The sequence below is a fragment of the Canis lupus genome, chromosome 6, assembly GCF_003254725.2.
Source record: "Canis lupus dingo isolate Sandy chromosome 6, ASM325472v2, whole genome shotgun sequence".
Lineage (NCBI taxonomy): Eukaryota > Metazoa > Chordata > Mammalia > Carnivora > Canidae > Canis > Canis lupus.
This window is the reverse complement of record NC_064248.1, coordinates 11541599-11560696: the sequence shown is the minus strand read 5'-3', so window position 1 is coordinate 11560696 and position 19098 is coordinate 11541599. Positions and strand designations below refer to the sequence as shown.

General features: G+C 42.5%; 1 long non-coding RNA gene across 1 annotated transcript; it reads left to right on the top strand.

The window, feature by feature from the left end:
* The first annotated feature begins 19 nt into the window (after nucleotides 1–19).
* Nucleotides 20–18889, top strand: LOC112646336 (uncharacterized). Its single transcript, XR_007411149.1, has 3 exons — nucleotides 20–148; nucleotides 7559–7641; nucleotides 18425–18889. It is a non-coding gene; the product is annotated as an uncharacterized LOC112646336 (long non-coding RNA).
* The last annotated feature ends 209 nt before the right edge of the window (nucleotides 18890–19098 follow it).

Sequence of the window (19098 nt, the reverse complement as noted above, 5' to 3'; positions counted from 1 at the left end):
TCTCCCCTCCCCCGCGCCGGCGCGCCGCTCCCAGGCTCCGGGGCGGGGCCGCTCCTGCCCGCGCGGCTCCCGGGCTTCCTGCCGGGTTCGGGGACGTTCGGGAGCGCTCGGACGCGCTCGGCTGGGGCCCGCTCGGCTCCAGAGGGTGGTAAGAGATGGGGGCGCGGGGGCGGGGGCGGGGGCGGGGGCGGGGGCGGGCCGGCCGCCATGTTTGTGCCACCTGGCGAAGGGCATGAGTCTAGACTTCTGTGAGAACTCTGAGGGGAGGACGAGATTCTGCCAGAAAATTCAGAACCTAAATTTCTAAGGAAGCAAATGCCACACGCTCTACCATTTTCCAAAGATAACTTCTGCTCATTGAGCCAAAAATGTTGAAATTTCTTCCCTTATGTGTGCGTTGTCCGTTTCCGGTGCGTTGAGCGTTTACTAGTTCCACGCCTTATACCAAGTTCTGGAGTTGATGTTACCAGACCATTAAAGTGCCAATATTTTGGTATTTTTTCCTCTGAGTTGTTTTTTGTTTTTAAGTAGGTCCCGTGTCCACTCTGGGGCCTAGACTCATAAGGTGCCCCTCTTGGCTACTTCTTTATGTGTGTAAAGATATGTTTTAAAGAAGGTTGGAGGGATCCCTGGGTGGCGCAGTGGTTTGGCGCCTGCCTTTGGCCCAGGGCGCGATCCTGGAGACCCGGGATCGAATCCCACATCGGGCTCCCGGTGCATGGAGCCTGTTTCTCCCTCTGCCTGTGTCTCTGCCTCTCTCTTTCTCTCTCTCTATCATAAATATTTAAAAAAATAAAGTTGGAAAAATACCTAACCCTTAGGACATTTTTAACGGCCAATTACTGTTCACTCCCATTGTGCTCGTGGCCCTCACCCAGTGTCTCTGTTATTGAGCGGCTGAGTTGTCCCTGTTTGAGAAACCATGCTGGGCTGGGCGTGTTTGTGACAAAAAATTCACAACTTGATTTCTTTAGACTATACGCCCCAAACTGGAGTTACTGGGGTAGCAGGAGTGAGCGTTTTTTAAAGCTTTGGTATTTATTGTTGCATTGCCCTCCTGCAAGGTAGTAACGGGTTCACGGTCCCATCGGCTCTGAGAATAGACTCTCCAGGGGAGTTGATTTCCAATGACATTTCCATCTCCTAGGCCTTCTTTTCCTGAAATTCACTCTGTTGCTCAGTACTGTAACAGTGTTCTGAAATCACACTTCTACACGGGTTTGGTTTGGTTTGGTTTTTAAAGCATCTTTTTCTTGCTGTTATTTCAAAACAAACATGTTCCCAGGGCAAAGGACATCTCCTTTTTGCTCTGTTCATGAAGATCTTCCTTAAGGAGAAGTTGAAACTTCAAGGATAGTAGAGCAACATCGTCCCCTTTGCTGTTAAAAATTTCCAGTAAATCTATGACAAACGAAACCACTCGGTATAATTACCTCTGTGTTTCTAGACCAGGAGCAAATAAAAGGGTGGGGCCTTCGGTCAATAATTCAATTGAACAAACATTTGAGTGCTGCTGTTGCGTAATGGACTGATAGTAAATGAACCAGATAAGGATATAGTTGCCAGGATACCAGGCTCACTGTTCTTAGTGCTGTGAGTGGGGTACAAATATAGTGCTAATCAGGGAGCAAGAAGTCTACTCACACTGATTTAAAAAGGCTTTCATCAAGCAGATGAGAATGGAAACATGCCACTGAGTAGGATTTTTGGTGTGTCTTGATGGAATGAGAAGAAAAGATCTATCCACAGGGAGAACAAAGTCTTGGGAGTTACAGAGTTGGGGCCATCCTCAGATGTGACTTGGAGGGAGCTACACCTTTGAGCTGCTCCAGGTCTAGAATCTAGAGAGGTAATCTCGGGTTGCTTTGAGCATGGACTTTATTCTGATAGGACAAGGGTTTTTGAGCCAACACACAACACAACCCACGTTCAGATCATTATTTCTCTATATTGGTAAATGAAAGTCCACTGTCCAAGAAGTTTGTGACTGTATAGTAACAAAATGTACAACTCATATATGAAAATAAACTTTGATTAAAAACTGAGTTGGGGACACCTGGCTGGTTGGTAGAGCATTTGACTCTTGATCTCAGGGTCATGAGTTCAAACTCCACATTGGGCATGAAGCCTATTTTTAAAAAAATAGGGATGCCTGGGTGGCTCAGTGGTTGAGTGCCTGCCTTTGCCTCAGGTTGTGATCCTGGTGTCCTAGGATTGAGTCCCCCATCAGGCTCCCTTAGGGAGGAGGAGCTCCCTTCTTCCTCTGCCTATGTCTCTGCCTCTCTCTCTCTATGTCTCTCATGAATAAATAAATAAAACCTTTTAAAAATAATAATAAATAAAAACAAAACTGATTTAAAACTGAGTTGTTTACAACTCAATTTAAAACTTCTCCAAGGGGATTCCCTGGGTGGCTCAGTGGTTTAGCGCCTGCCTTTGGCCCAGGGCGCGATCCTGGAGTCCCAGGATCGAATCCTGCGTCGGGCTCCCTGCATGGGGCCTGCTTCTCCTTCTGCCTGTGTCTCTGCCTCTCTCTCTCTCTCTCTCTCTCTCTATGTCTATCATGAATAAATAAATAAAATTAAAATAAAATAAAAAATAAAACTTCTCCAAGTTTGGTATTGAGTGTCTATTTATAATGTCCTTCATGGCAACAAATGGGCCAAAAAAGTTAAAGTTAAAACTAAATAAGCAAATATTAGACCACATGTGTTTCTAAATGTGCTACATGGTTATTTCTCAGGTGGCCAGGATATGCAATTATGAAAATTAATAAAGGAAACCTCTCTAAAGTGAACCCAAGATGCTAGAAGGGGAGGCTGGTAGAGAGAACCCTATCACTCAATATCAATGATTGTCAATTACAGACACCTAACAGAAAAATCTCAATAGAAAAGAATCAGTCATTACAAGGCCCAACAGGGAAAGGTATACATCGCATCTCCTATAAGAAGTCAACTGCCCCTTCTATTCAGCCGATGGAAAACCATCATCACCCTGAATTCTTACTTCTCCCCAATGGACTTTCTTTTTTTTTTTTTAAGATTTTAGTTATTTATTCATGAGACACACAGAGAGAGAGAGAGAGAGGCAGAGACACAGGCAGAGGGAGAAGCAGGCTCCATGCAGGGAGCCCGACATGGGACTCGATCCTGGGACTCCAGGATCACGCCCTGAGCCAAAGGCAGGCGCTAAACCGCTGAGCCACCCAGGGATCCTCTTTTTATTTTATTTTATTTTATTTTATTTTATTTTATTTTATTTTATTTTATTTTATTTTATTTATTCATGAGAGACACAGAGCGAGAGAGAGAGAGGCAGAGACACACAGGTAGAGGGAGAAGCAGGCTCCATGCAGGGAGCCTGACGTGGGACTCGATCCTGGATCTCCAGGATCACACCCTGGGCTGAAGGTGGCACGAAACCACTGAGCATTCAGGGAGCCTGACATGGGACTCGATCCTGGATCTCCAGGATCACAACTTGGGCCAAAGGTGGCGCTAAACTGCTGAGCCACCTGGGCTGCCACTTCCCAATGGATTTTTATTCAAAAGAATCCCTCCCAACTTCCTTACTTCTCCTTAAAATAATGTTTCTCTCCTTTGTTAATTGGACTCCCTGTATTGCTGTAGCCTATGTGTCCTCAATTGCAATTCTCTGCTATTCCCAAATATATCCATTTTTACTGAAAATAACTGGCAGAGGGAATCCCTGGATGGCTCAGCGGTTTGGCGCCTGCCTTCGGCCCAGGGCATGATCCTAGAGACCTGGAATTGAGTCCCACGTCGGGCTCCCTGCATGGAACCTGCTTCTCCCTCTGCCTGTGTCTCTGCATCCCTCTGTGTGTGTGTGTGTGTGTCTCATGAATAAATAAAATCTTTTTTTTTTTTTTTTATAAAATCTTTAAAAAATAAAAAAAATAAATAACTGGCAGGTTTAGTGTATGTGTGTGTGTGTTTTAAAGATTTTGTTTTTAAGTAATCTCCACACCCAATGAGGGGCTCGAACTCACAACCCTGAGCCCAAGAATCACATATGCTACCAAGTGAGCCAGGCATGTGCCCCTGGCAGTTTCATTTTTAAGGTTAACACAATCATATTTCCTACTGAGGTCCTTCATTCAAGGTCAGTAAGTTATTCTGTTGTGAAATAGGCAAAACAGATCTTGCCATCAGGAAACCTACCTTCTAGTGGGAAAGATGCTTATTAAGCAAATGAACATATAGTATTCATTTCCAGATTAACATGATGGATTAATTACAAGTATCTAATTTAATTTCTACCCAAAACCCCACTAGAACTTCAGAAAGAAATTTAAAAAGCAAAAGACATAATAATCCTAGATGCACAGTGTGGAGAAGAACAGATATTGGCAGCTGGGATGAGGAGACAGACTGGTAGTCACTTAGACTAGCAGCCGGAAACATGGATGGACACCAGATTTACACCAGAGTATTGTCAAAGTGTCAAACTGGCAGCACCAGGCGCTTTTGAAACTGGGGTGGAGGGAGAGAATAAGAGAGCCTGAAAGCTCAGAAGCAGCAGCAGATGGTCTACATTGCTCCTCATATTGCATTAGGCAAGGTGGAAGGTGGTCACCCTCCTCCTCCCTACAAAGGACTGGAGGTTCCTCTCTAGAGAGTATAAACCAACAGTATTTGAATAGGGTCGACGGGTGAAGTGGAGGGGAGTCCAGGCACAGAGCCTGGAAAACAAAAACAAAGGGATTTAGTAGCCTGGGCTGAATCTGGAACCTCCCTAACCCCCTCCTTCATGGCTCCTGTGGGCAGTTTACTCCCAATCAGGGGTGGAGAGTAGAGGGCTCTTCTCTGGGTAACCTGTCCTACCCAGGAGGATTAAAAGATATTTGAGGAGGGGCACCTGGGTAGCTCAGTGGTTGAGCATTTGCCTTTGGCTCAGGTCCTGATCCCAGTGTCCTAGGATGGAGTCCCTTATCAGGCTCCCTACAGGGAGCCTGCTTCTCCCTCTACCTCTGTCTCTACCTCTCTCTGTGTGTCTGTCATGAATAAATAAATAATATCTTTTTTTTTTAAATTTATTTATGATAGTCACAGAGAGAGAGAGAGAGAGGCAGAGACACAGGCAGAGGGAGAAGCAGGCTCCATGCACCGGGAGCCTGATGTGGGATTCGATCCCGGGTCTCCAGGATCGCGCCCTGGGCCAAAGGCAGGCGCCAAACCGCTGCGCCACCCAGGGATCCCAATAAATAATATCTTTAAATACAAATGTATTATATATATAATATATTTTTTTTCTATTTTGGAAGTTTTATATATATATATATATATATATATATATATATATATATATATATATAATTTGAGGAAACCTTCCAGAATAGAAGCTAGAAATCAAAATAACCAAAATAAATAAATAAATTTGGGGACAAGGAGACGGAAACTTTTCTTTAAGGCCATCAGTATCTTTAGATTAAAAACAAAACAAAACAATAAGAAGGAAGTACTTTTTAAAACAAAAAAAGAAACATTCAGATCCTGAGCTGAAGGCAGATGCTCAACCCCTGAGCTACCCAGGTGCCCCCATTCAGATGATTTAAAAACAAAAACACAAAACAAAACAAAAACCAAAACCTAGCAGGAAAAACTCAACAGAAAATTTGGAACACCAAGATGAGAAAATCTCTCAGAGGGCCCCAAATCACGGAGAAATAGAAAGTAGGAAACGCTAGTGATATGAGGGAACTAGCTCAGTAGGGCCAACCATCCTAATAATATCCTGTAACAGAAAACAAAGAACAAAGACAAAGGAAAGGAGGGAAGTATCCATGAAAATATTCAGGGAAATTTCCCAGACCTGAAAGACTGGAGTTTAGAGATAGAAAGTGCCAGCCCAGTGAATGAAAATTGGCGACACCCTTGGTTTCATCATGGTGAAAACTTGAGAACAATGGGAGCAGATAAGATTCTATAAGTCTCCAAACAGAAAACACAAGTCATAAGGAAACAGGAAATAGAATGGCCTCAGATTTCCCAACAATTGCAGTGGCAAAGCAATATGCCTTCCAGATGCTGAAGGAAGATGATTTTCCACCGAGGCTTCTACTCACAGCCCATCTATCGATCAAGTGGGTGGGTAAAAATGAGAACATTTTCAGGCAAGTCAGTTCTCAAAAAAGTTTTACCTCCCACACACCATATCCCAGGAAGCTTCTGGAACATGTGTTCTTCCACTAGGAGGAAATAAACCGAAAGAAGCAGATAGGCAGAAACCAGAGATCCAACACAGCTGAAGGATCCCTTCCCCCACCCTGGGGATGGTGACTATTTTATGACCAGCCCATTTCAGAGCAGGGAAACTTTGTGGCCATAAACCACACGCTGTCTGTTTTCCTGGCCACTTCCCCCAGCATGGACAGCCAGGGGTAGTGAAAGACAAACCAGTACTGTTGTTGACTGGCTCAGCTCTGGTGACAGAGCAAGGATGTGATAAATGAGAATGGTTACACCACCCCTATATTTCTCTTTTTCTCTTTGCTTTCCTCCATTTTATTATAAAAACTTCGGCACAGAAAAGTTGAAAGGAATGTACAATGAACATCTGTATATCCATCTAAATTCTACAATTAGCATTTTCCTGTACTTGCTTTACACATATCTATTTACCATTTAACAATTCATCAAATTTTTGGCTGCGTTTCAAAAGGAGGAAATCAGTACATTTCACCCTTTTTTAAGATTTTATTTATTAAAAAAAAGATTTTATTTATTTATGCATAAGAGACACACACACACAGAGAGGCAGAGACATAGGCAGAGGGAGAAGCAGGCTCCAAGGAAGAAGCAGGCTCCCTGTGAAGAGCCTGATGCAGGACTCAATCCCAGGACCCCAGGATCACGACCCGAGCCAAAGGCAGATGCTCAACCACTGAGCCACCCAAGTGTCCCAAGTACAGTTCACCCTTAAACACATCAGCATGCATATAATTAATGATTTTTAAAAAGATTTTATTTATTTATTCATGAGAGACACAGAGAGAGAGGCAGAGACATAGGCAGAGGGAGAAGCAGGCTCCATGCAGGGAGCCGGACATGGGACTCGATCCTGGGACTCCAGGATCACGCCCTGAGCCAAAGGCAGAGGTGCTTAACCACGGAGCCACCCAGACATCCCTAATGATTCTTTTTGTAAGATAAAATTAGGTACAATAAAATGTACAAATCTTCCGTTTATTGTTCACTGAATTTTGACAAATGTATATAGTTGTAACACAAAACACCATCAAGATATAAAATCTTGGGGCACCTGGGTGGCTCAGTGGTTGAACATCTATCTGCCTTTGGCTCAGGGCGTGATCCCAGGGTCCCGGGATTGAGTATCACTTCAGTCTCCTCGCAGGGAGTCTGCTTCTCTATATATATATCTCATGAATAAATAAATAAAATCTTTAAAAAAAAAAAAAGATAAAATCTTACCATCACCCAAAGGAATTCCCTTGTGTCTCTTGCCAGTCTCTACCTTTACTCCCAAAGGCACTTCTGTTCTGATCTTGCTCATAGGTTACTGTTGCCTGTTCTAGAACTTCATGTGAAAGGAATCATACAGCCTTGGGGCACCTGGCTGGCTCAGTCAGAAAAACATGCTACTCCAAATCTCATGCATGTGAGTTCAAGCCCCACATGGGGCTTGGAGCCTACTTTAATAAAAGTTGGGGGGGGGGGGTCATGAAGTTTATATTCTTTTGTGCCTGACTTCTTCCCCTCAGTAAAATGCTTGAGATTCATTCATTTTGTACATGTCAGAAATTTGCTCTGTTACACCACCACCTGGTAATCCATTGTAAAATAATATCATAGTTTATTGATTTCCTGTTAATGGACACCTAGGGTTTTCCAATTTGGGCTGTTATAAGTAAAACTGCTGGGGTCCTGGCTGGCTCAGTTGGCAGAGTGTGCAACTCTTGATCTCAGGGTTGTGAGTTTGAGGCCTGTGTTGGTCATGGATCCTTCTTAAAATAAAGAGATGATAGATAGATAGATAGATAGATAGATAGATAGATAGATAGATAGATAGATAGATAGATATAGAGCTGCTAAGAACATTGTTATACAGATCTTCTTTTTATTTACTATTTACTTATTATTATTGTTTTAAGTAGGCTCTGTGCCCAGCATGGAGCCCAACATGGGGCCCTAACTCAAAAGCCTGAGGTCAAGACCTGAGCTGAGATTAACAATCAGACACTTAACCAATTCAGTGACCCAGGCACCCCCAAATCTTCTTTTTAAGCATGCATTTTCACTTATTTGAGACTAAGTACCCAGAAGTAGAATTGCCAGGTCATAGAGAAGGTGTGCTTCATTTTATCAGAAACTGAGAGTTTTTCCAAACTCATTGTCGTACTTCACATTCCCATCACACTGTATGCCCATGAATATTGGTATTATCAGTCTTTATTTCTACTCAGTCTTCTAGATTTTAGTCATTCTGGTGGGATTTTATTTATTTATTCGTGAGAGACACAGAGAGAGAGGTAGAGACATATACAGAGGGAGAAGCAGTTTCCTCACAGGCAGCCGGATGCAGCACTTGATCCTAGAACCCTGGGATCACTCGCTGAACTCAAGGCAGATGCTCAACTGCTGAGCCACCCAGGCATCCCTGGGAAGATATTTTTTATATGGGAGATTTGTGATTTGGGGGTGACAGAGGAGGATCTGAGTGTTTGCATCAGCTGTTTCTTAAGTGTGTTTTTTCAGTATGCTAGGGTGCCTGGGTGGCTCAGTAGACTGAGTATTCAGCTGGGTTTCAGCTCAGGTTGTGATCTCAGGATCCTGAGATCAAGCTCCTTGTCAGGCCCGGCCCTCAGCACAGAGTCTGATTGAGATTCTCTCTCCTTCCCCCTCTGTCCTTCTCCTTCTCACCCTCTTTCTTTCTCTCTCTCTCTCTCTCTCTCTCTCTCTCAAATAAATAAATTAATGAAATCTTTAAAAAATGAAATAATCAATATGCCAAAGTGGCACACTTTTGGGAAGCCTGCCCTTGGCCCCTACAGCTCTTTTACTCCCTTCAAACAATGGGCATCTATTACCAGCTCAAAACAGGAATAAAAATTAAATTCACTTTAAGAGATTTCAAGAAGGAAATCAAACAGATCTAAAGTGCATGTACTTTGCCAACTTGATGAAAAGAAGCAAAGCCCCAGAATATGATTCATATTCCTTCAGTTATAAGCACTCAGGCATCCCTTCCATGAGGATATTATTGGCCATCTTACCTACTACATCATCTTTGTGAGGGAGAGGGACTGGAGATTGAATTTGATCTTGTGGCCAATGACTTAATTAATGGTGCCTATGTAATGAAACCTCCAAAGAAACTCCTGAAATAATGAGGCCGGAGGAGCTTTCAGGTTGGCTAACAGGTGGCAGTGCTGAGTGGTATGCCTGGGTTTTGTGAGGAGAAGGCATGGTAGCCCTGCCTCTCTCAACTTGGACCTTGTCCTCTTCAACTCTTTTTTAACCACTTTATTGAGGTATGATTGACAAAAAGCTATACATATTTAATGTATATAACTTGATGAGCTTCGTAATAAATATACACTCACAAAACTATCACTGCAATCTAATGCTATAAACATATGCATTACCTCCAAGACTTTCCTCCTGCCTCCTTTACTTACTGCTATAATTATTTGTTGTTATAAGAGCACTTAGCATAAGACCTGCATTCTTGGGGGACCTGGGTGGCTCAGTGATTGAGTGTCTGCCTTTGGCTCATGTTGTGATCCTGGGGTCCTGGGATCGAGTCCCATATCAAGCTCCTTGGAAGGAGCCTGCTTCTCCTTCTGCTTATGTCTCTGCCTCTCCCTCTCTGTGTCTCTCATGAATTAATAAACAAAATCTTTTTTTTAATAAACAAAATCTTAAAAAAAAAGACCTACATTCTTAGCAACTGTTTAAGTATACAATACAGTATTGTTAACTATAGGCTCTATGTTACACATAGATCTCTAGGACTTATTCATCTTGCACAACTAAACTCTGTACCCTTTGACTAACACTTCCCCATTTCCCTCCCCACTCCATCCCTTGGCAGCCATGATTCTCCTCTGCTTTTATGAGTTTGGCTATTTTAGATTCCTTATATATGGGATATCACGTAGTATTTGTCCTTCTGTAATAAAGATTACAGATTTAAAATAAAGATTTTATTTATTTGAGAGAGAGTGCAAGAGCATGAGTGGTGGGGAGGGGCAGAAGGAGAGGGAGAAGGAGAAGCAGACTTTCTGCTGAGTAGAGAGCCCGATGGTGGTGGTGGGGGGGGGGCTGTGTGGTCCTGGGATTCTGAGATCATGACTTGAGCCAAAGGCAGACACTTAACTGACTGAGTCACCCTTCTGGGCCTCACTCCTCCTCCTCCTCCTCCTTTTTTTTTTTTTTTTTTTTTTTAAGGCTAAGTAGTATCCCATTGTATCCTATTGGGCTCTGTATTTGGTTGCTAATTTGTATCTTTCATAATAAACTGGTAACCATAAGTATAATGGTGGTTTAGTAAGTTCCATGAGTCATTTTAGTGAATTATCGAGACTGAAGAAGGGTCTGGGAACCCCTGAGTGTATAGGTTGTCAGAATTACAAATAGTCCCCAGGACCTGCGGCTGGCATCTGAAGAAGAGGCCATGTAAGGGACTGAGATTTTGAACCTATAGAATCGGATGCTAACTCCAGGTTGTTAGTGTCCGAATTGAGTTAAGTTGTTGTATACCCAGTTAGCATCAAGGAATTTCTATGTTCAAAAATGCAGGAAGCCTTTAAGATGACAGCAGCTCTAACTGTTATCTGACTGCAAACACATGAGTGACCCCAGATGAGAACCATTTAGTGGAGCCCACTCAACTCTGATGACAGTGAGAATGATAATAAAATGATTGTTGTTGTTTAAGCACCTAAATTATGGGATGATTTATTATGAGACAATGGTGACTAAGAGGTATCAGGGTGGGGATACTGGCACAACCAAAGGTGAAAAAATGGGAAAGCATGGGGTGCTTGGGTGCCTCAGTTGGTTGAGCACCTGCCTTTGGCTTGTTATGATCCTGGAGTCCTAGGATCAAGTCTCAGGTCTTTCTCCTTTTGCCTCTGCCTCTCTCTCTCTTTCTCTCTGTTTCTCTCTCTCTCTCTCTCTCTCTCTCTCATAAACAAATGAAATCTTAAAAAATGGGAAAGCAAAGGAAAGGTGGGGAGACATCATTAGCTATGGTTCTTGGGTTGAAGGCAACAGAAAGCTACTCTGGATTGAGAAAAAAAAAAAACAAAGATGTTGATGGAAAGAACACTGGGGAGGTCACAGAATCTAAGGAAAAGTTGATTAACTCGGGCTCAGAAAGGACAGCATGCTGGGCCACTCCAGGGACCTCAAGGATCTTCTTTCTAGGGGCACCTGGGTGGCTCAGTCAGTTTAGCGTCTGCCATCAGCTCAGGTCATGATCCCAGGGTCTTCGGATCAAGCCCCACATTGGGCTCCCTGCTCAGCAAGGAATCTGCTTCTTCCTGTCTGCTTGCCACTCTCCCTGCTTGTTCTCTCTCTCCCTTTCTCTCTCTCTGTCAAATAAATAAATAAAACCTTAAAAAAAGGTTTCTGGGGCATTAATACTACAATAACAGACTCACCTGCCTGCAGGTTCCACTCCACTCAGGCTTCCATTACTGGCAAGGGGTGGTGGGTGGACTGTTTGGGAAAAGGGAGTCCACCCAGTGACTCATAGCCTACCATGACCACAAGGAGGTCCCCCTGGGAGGAAGTCCCCCTGGAAGAATGGGAAGATGTGGCTGGCCAGGGAAAATGAAAAGATATCCACTATTCATTAGGATTAGTTTCAGTGCAAATGACAGAGACCTAAGGTGACAACCACTTAAACAAGATTAAAGTTTACTTCACTGGTGTGCAAAAATCCAGAGGTGAGTAATTCAGACTGGTATGTTCCTCTTATCTATGATGCCTCAGGGTCCAGCTCCTTCCTCATGGACCCAGATGGAACTCTAGCCAGCATGTTAAGTTCCAAGCACAGGATGGAGAAACGTGGAGGACTGTGTGTCCTGTGTCTCTTCAGGATGATCTTGGAAGCTGCCTTGATTCTTATATCCCATCCTCCAAACCTTAGTCATGTGACCACAATAAGAGGCAGTGCAGGCTAGGAGATACAGGCCCTGCTAAAAAGTCTATCCCTGAAAGTAGAGAAGAGTGGATCCCAGAGGACAATTATCGGCTCCTGCCACATCCACCATGTGCCCTCTGGTGGCATGGCACTCACGCACATACATCTTTCCACACATGAAATATTTTTAGGTGCTCCCACCCACCCTAATGTAACCATCACGATCTTACACTCAACCAAGAATGCACTCATCCATCTTGGGGAGAGAAACACAGAATCAGGTCCAGGGACTGCAAAGGCTCCAAGTCCAGGACCTCTGGGGAGTGCTCTCTGCCTTCTGACCCATCTCAAGTTTTGCAACTTGTGGACCAAATAGAAGTAGAACCAGCAAAAAAAAAAAAGAAGAAGAAGAAGAAGAAGAAGAAGTAGAACCAGCACCAACGCTTTTTATATGGAATAATAAAGAATAGGGGGAGGAAAGAGATGGCAAAGATTTGAAATAACAATAATATGATACAGCGAGCAAGGACATGCAGGTAGATACCATCCTCAGCCCCCATTTCCACAGGCACAAGCCTGTAGCTGACATTTAACACTTCCCCTTTTATTACCCTTCCAAACATCCCCTTGCCTTTGGCCAGTATCAAAGTTAGAATCTCTGCTTAAAACTTTGTTCCCAAAAAACCTGAGCCCTTGTTAATCCAGCCCATTTAGAGATTCTGGCATTTTAAAAAAAAACTTTTTCCTTAATGTATCTGTTATCTATTGCTAGGTAGTAAAACATTCCCAAACTTCAAGGCTTCAAACAAGAGACAGCGATTAGGGTCACATGGAATGACGACAGCCACTCTACATTATCCTGTGAAGCTGGGGGAGCCTCACAGATGTACACTCCCAGGGCTACAGTGGGAGAGTACTAAGTTAGCACACAGAAAGAAACACTAATAGGCTATTCAGTGTTGGCTTCCTTTGTCTTCAAGTAGTACTTATTAAAAAAAGGCATCACAGGAAAAAAAAAAAAAAAGGCATCACAGGGATGCTCACTTTGGTCAAAAAGAAGAATTTCAAATGAGACTATAGAGAGCCACCATATTGATTCCTAAAAAGTAATTTGCAATTTGCATTATGCTTAGCTTTTTGTTTCACCATATAAAACTTTAAGCATTTCACAGACACTAAATAAATTTTGGGATTTGTTTCATGACAGTTAAGATCAAGGAGGATAACCTGGGCTTACCTAGATGTTCTATGACTTTTGGAATGTCATGCATTTGATTGTCACACACCTTTTTTTTTTTTTAAGATTTTATTTATTTATTCATGAGAGACACAGAGAGAGGCAGAGACAAAGACAGAGGGAGAAGCAGGCTCCCTTTGGGGAGCCTGATGCGGGACTTGATCCCAAGACCCTGGGATCACAATCTGAGCCAAAAGCAGACACTCAACTACTGAGTCACCCAGGTGCCCCAATTTTTAAGCTTTTTAATGGAAAATTTCAAATGTATGCAAAAGCGGAATAATAGAGTGCATCTCCATATATACAGCATTTGACTTAGTAGTGATCAGTTTTGGGGTCATTTTGGGTCACCTACATTCACTCTCCCCCATCCTCATTATTTGGAAGCAAATTCCATACATTACCTATGACATCTGTAAATATTTCTGTATGTATTTCTAAAAGGTGAACTTAAAAAAAATAATGATTCCTTAAAATTATCAAGTTTTCCCAATGCACCACCCTTGTTCCAGTTGACTTTTTGGAAATAAAGACCATACATTGGATTTGATAGCTAACTCTCTCAAGTATTTTTTGAGATTTGAAAGCCTTCCTTTAATTTTTTTAAGTATCTTTTTCTAAATGTCACAATCTTGATTTTGCTGGCTGCATCATTGTAGACATTTAATATGTTCCTCTGGTAATTAGATCTCAAGGTTTGTTTCAGATTCAATTTTTTTTTCCAATGCATTTCCTCAGGAGTCACATGCCTGGTTGTTTTGTGTGTGTGTGTGTGTGTGTGTGTGTGTGTGTGTGATGTTAACACTCATCAATTATTAGTGTTTAGATTAATGAATTATTAAGGTCTATAAAACAATGATACTCTGATTCTAGCATTCCTGATCTATATATTAGCTGGACCTGTCTATAAAGAGAAACATATCCTTAACTACTGATCCTGAAGTAAAGTTTATACAGATAAAGTAGGATAAATGCTCCATTCTTTCCCCTTATTTACTAGTTTATAAAAATGAGTTTGTCAAAAAAAAAAAATGAGTTTGTCTCCAAGCATTTTCCAAAGATAACTGGAGAGATTGTTTTTTGTTTTGTTTTGTGATGAAGTACTGAACCAGGTTGAATAGCATTCTCCCCAAAAATTCTTATCCACCTGGAAGCTCAGAATATGACCTTGTTTGGAAATCAGGTCTTCATATATGTCATTAGTTGAAATGAAGTACACTGGAATAGAGTGGCCCCAAATCCAATGACTGGTGTCCTTACAAGCAGAGGACACACAGATACACACAGAAGGCAGCCATGCAAAGAAAGAGGTAGAGATTGAAGTTATACAGCTATCAATCAAGGGATGCCACCAATTGTTGGCAACCACTGGAACCTGGAAATGCCAAAGAAGAATTCTTCCCAGACACCTTCGAAAGGAACATGGCCATGATAGCACCTTGATTTTGTCTTTTAGTTATTATTATTATTTAAAATTTTTAGAAAAGACTTCTTATTCATTCATGAGACACACAGAGAGAGAGAGAGAGAGAGAGAGGCAGAGACATAGGCCCAGGGAGAAGCAAGCTCCATGCAGGGAGCCCGATGTGGGACTCAGTTCTGGGACCCTAGGATCACACCCTGGGCTGAAGGCAAACGCTCAACCGCTGAGCCACCCAGGTGTCCTGAAAGAACAAATTTCTGTTGTTTTAAGCTGTTTTGTGTTAATTTATGAGGGTAGCTTGAGGAAACTAATACAAGTACTGTAACGTACTCAGAGATTGCCCATACTTAGTTTGCTTCATACTACTGAAGTTACTACCCTTGTTGCTGTTCAGATTGTCACATTTTTGGCCATGGGAATCTCTTTAAGTTGGCTTCTGACTCTTTCTGACAGTACCCTAGGGGTCTATGAAAACTTCCTTGCTGCCTGGTGTGACAGGAAGTTCTTGGCTCATCTTGTACGTACACTGTCTGCTCCAAATGAGGTATCTGCCTTTTTAAAAAAAATTTTATTTATTTATGATAGTCACAGAGAGAGAGAGAGAGAGAGAGAGAGAGAGAGAGAGAGAGAGAGAGGCAGAGACACAGGCAGAGGGAGAAGCAGGCTCCATGCACCGGGAGCCCGACGTGGGACTCGATACCCGGTCTCCAGGATCGCGCCCTGGGCAAAAGGCAGGCGCCAAACCGCTGCGCCACCCAGGGATCCCAGGTATCTGCCTTTTAACAGAAAAATATATTTGGAGACTTCAATTTGGGGACTAGAGATGCATTGCTACTAGGCTGGTCACTCACTATTCCTTGGCTTTTTCAAGAAGTAGAGCTAGGAAACACACACATACACACACATACACACACTCATCTTTTTAAAGATTTAGCTATTCATTTTAGAGAGAGTGAGAGGTGAAGGAGGGGCAGAGGGAGAGAGAGAGCGAGCCCGTCGTGGGGCTCCATCTTATGACCCTGAGATCATGACCTGAGTGAAAATCGAGTCGGACACTTAACTGACTGCACCACCCAGACCCCCACGCTCATATTATTAAGATAAAGACATTTGAGTTCATGCCATACCTCCAATTCAAATTCAGGACTATAGTGCTTTTACTTACACTCCTCAAACTTATAGGGGCAACTCCTTTCTCCCATGCAAAAACCCCTTGTTCTCAACACCAACATAATTACACATTACAATACATTTTTTAAATTTTATTTATTCAGAGAGAGAGAGAGAGAGAGAGAGAGGCAGAGACACAGGCAGAGGGAGAAGCAGGCTCCATGCAGGGAGCCCGACACGGGACTCGAACCCGGGTCTCCAGGATCACACCCCCTGGCTGCAGGCGGCGCTAAATCGCTGCGCCACTGGGGCTGCCCACACATTACAATACACACAACAATTTCATATTGATTTTTTAGTTTCAGAGGTAGTAGTGATTCATCAGTTGCATGTAACACCCAGTGCTCATTACATCTTCTTAATGCCCATCACCCAATTATCTCTTCTGCACACCCACCTCCCCTCCAGCAACACTGTTTCCTAGAGTCAGTGTCTCTTATGGTTTGCCTCCCTCTCAATTTTCATCTTATTTTATTTTTCCTTACCTTCCCCTATGTTCATCTTTCTTTCTTAAATCCCACATGTGAGTGAAATCATATGGGATTTGTCTTTCTTTGACTTTTTTTGCTCTAGTTCCATCTACATCATTGCAAATGGCAAGATTTCATTCCTTTTGGTGGCTGAGTAATATTCGTGTGTGTGTGTGCGCGCACGCGCGCGCGCGCCACATCTTTATCCATTCATCTGCCGATGGACATCTGATGCTTTCCATATTTTGGCTATTGTGGACATTGCTGCTATAAAGATTGGGGTGGATGTGCCCCTTTGAATCACTATGTTTGTATCCTTTAGATAAACACTTAGCAGTGCAATTGCTGGGTCATAGGATAGCTCTATTTTTAACTTTCTAAGGAACCTCCATACTGCTTTCCAGAATGACTGCACCAGTTTGCATTCCCACCAACAGTGTAAGATGGTTCCCCTTTCTCTGCATCCTCGCCAACATCTGTTGTTTCCTGAGTTGTTAATTTTAGCCACTCTGACCAGAAACACAGAGCAGTTTCAGAATAACAATATCAATAGTACCATCAACAATATCATTATTGAAAATGATTTAGGAGTTTATAGCAGTTTTAAATTTTTTATAATTTTTTTTGGTACAGATTATAGCTGTAATGTTTCTTGGAATGGTTCCTCTCTGTTATGCCACCAACTGGGTATACAGGTTCATCTGTTTCACTTTGCTTTCGAGTTTTAGGGATTACAAGAAAACTTTTTAAAGATTTTATTTATTGAGAGAGAGAGAGAGAGCATGAGCTGGGGGAAGGGTGAAAGGAGAGAGAGAGAGATTCTCAAGCAGAGTCCATGCTGAGCACAATGTGGGGCTTGATCCCATGGCCTGGAGAGTGTGACTTGAGACAAAATCAAGAGTCAGATGGTTTAGCCCACTGAGCCACCCAGGTGCCCTGATTTTTAAATCTTTTTTTTGTAAAGATATTATTTATTTATTCATGAGACACACACACAGAGAGGCAGAGAGATAGGCAGAGGGAGAAGCAGGCTCCCAGCCTGATGTGGGACTTGATCCCAGGACTCCAGGATCACAACCAGGATCCACAAAGGCAGATGCTTAACCACTGAGCCACCCAGGTGCCCGGTGCCCTGATTTTTAAAAGCAATTTAAAACAAATGTATGGTTTATCCTTTTATTCAAATAACAAACAAAAGGCCCCTCCAGCCCCCCACATACATGTATATATGTATAAATATGTATACAGCCACATATATATGCAAATACGTATATGCATGTAAATATGCAGATATATATGTATTTTTATATATTTTAAAGATTTTATTTATTTATTCATGAGAAATACAGAGAGAGGCAAAGACATAGGCAGAGGGAGAAGCAGGCTCCCTGCAGGGAGCCTGATGTGGGACTCGATCCCAGGACCCTGGGATCACAACCTGAGCCAAAGGCAGATGCTCAACTGCTGAGCTACCCAGGCGTCCCTATGTGTATATTTTTATACATACATGTGTATGTATGCACGCACACACACATCTGTGCATACTTTTGTCCTTATTTTTTTTTTTCACTTATGACTCCATACTAGCACTGTGTCATTGATTCACATTGACCTTAATCTGTTGAAATAATAGGAGTGCCTGGAAAGGGCCCTTCAGTGAGAAACTGGAAACTTGAATTTTCTTATAATGGCAACTGAGCTCTCATGTTTAAATCCGCCCCACCCTTCCAAGTTTCCATGGGAATGAGCAAAGGAATATAAATTATTTCTGACCAACATTTTGGATCATTTGGGTCCATCCTTTCTTCCAGCCACATCATTGAGGTGTCTCATTCTTGGGGTTGCTTGTGATCCATAGTTAAGTATTATTAATTACAATGATTTTTTTGAGAACTATATATATTTTTGGTAACCTTATATTTTTCTATTTCTTTATTTTTTATTACATTGAGAGCCTCAAAATTGGAATTTCTTTTTTTTCTTTTTAAGGAAGCCCTACCCCCAACGTGGGCTTGAACTCATGACACCCAGGTCAAGAGTCGCATGTGCTGCCAACTGAACAAGCCAGGTGCCCCTATTTATGATTATTAATGGAGCCACTAAACTTGTATTCTAAGGACTCAAGGGCCCTAAGCATGAAAATAACTACCACTTTCTGGGTGCCCTCCATCTGCCTAGGACAGTGCCAGTGCATACTTGCTCTCATTTATTTCTCACAAATACCCTGTAGGATGGGTGTCCTTATCCTCATTTTACAGAACCAGGTCATGGGGCTAAAAGAAGTTGCTGAATGTGGAACTCTGCTTCCCTGTGCTTTTCTCATCATTTGAAGCTGGAAAGAAAAAAGACAACTATTTCTCTCACCTGAGTCACTGCTCCAACAGCAGGAAAGAAGATTGTAGATAACTCACCTGGTACCTCTAGATCAAGGCTTAATAAAATTATTTTCTTATATGCCTTGGCATCTTTTCTCCTATCTTCTCTTATAAACTTTACATGCCTTTATGAAAATACGTTTCTTTTTTTTCTTTTAAGATTTTATTTATTCACGAGAGACACAGAGAGGCAGAGACAGAAGCAGGCTCCATGCAGGGAGCCTGACATGGGACTCGATCCTAGGACTCCAGGATCATGCCCTGGGCCAAAGGCAGGCACTAAACAGC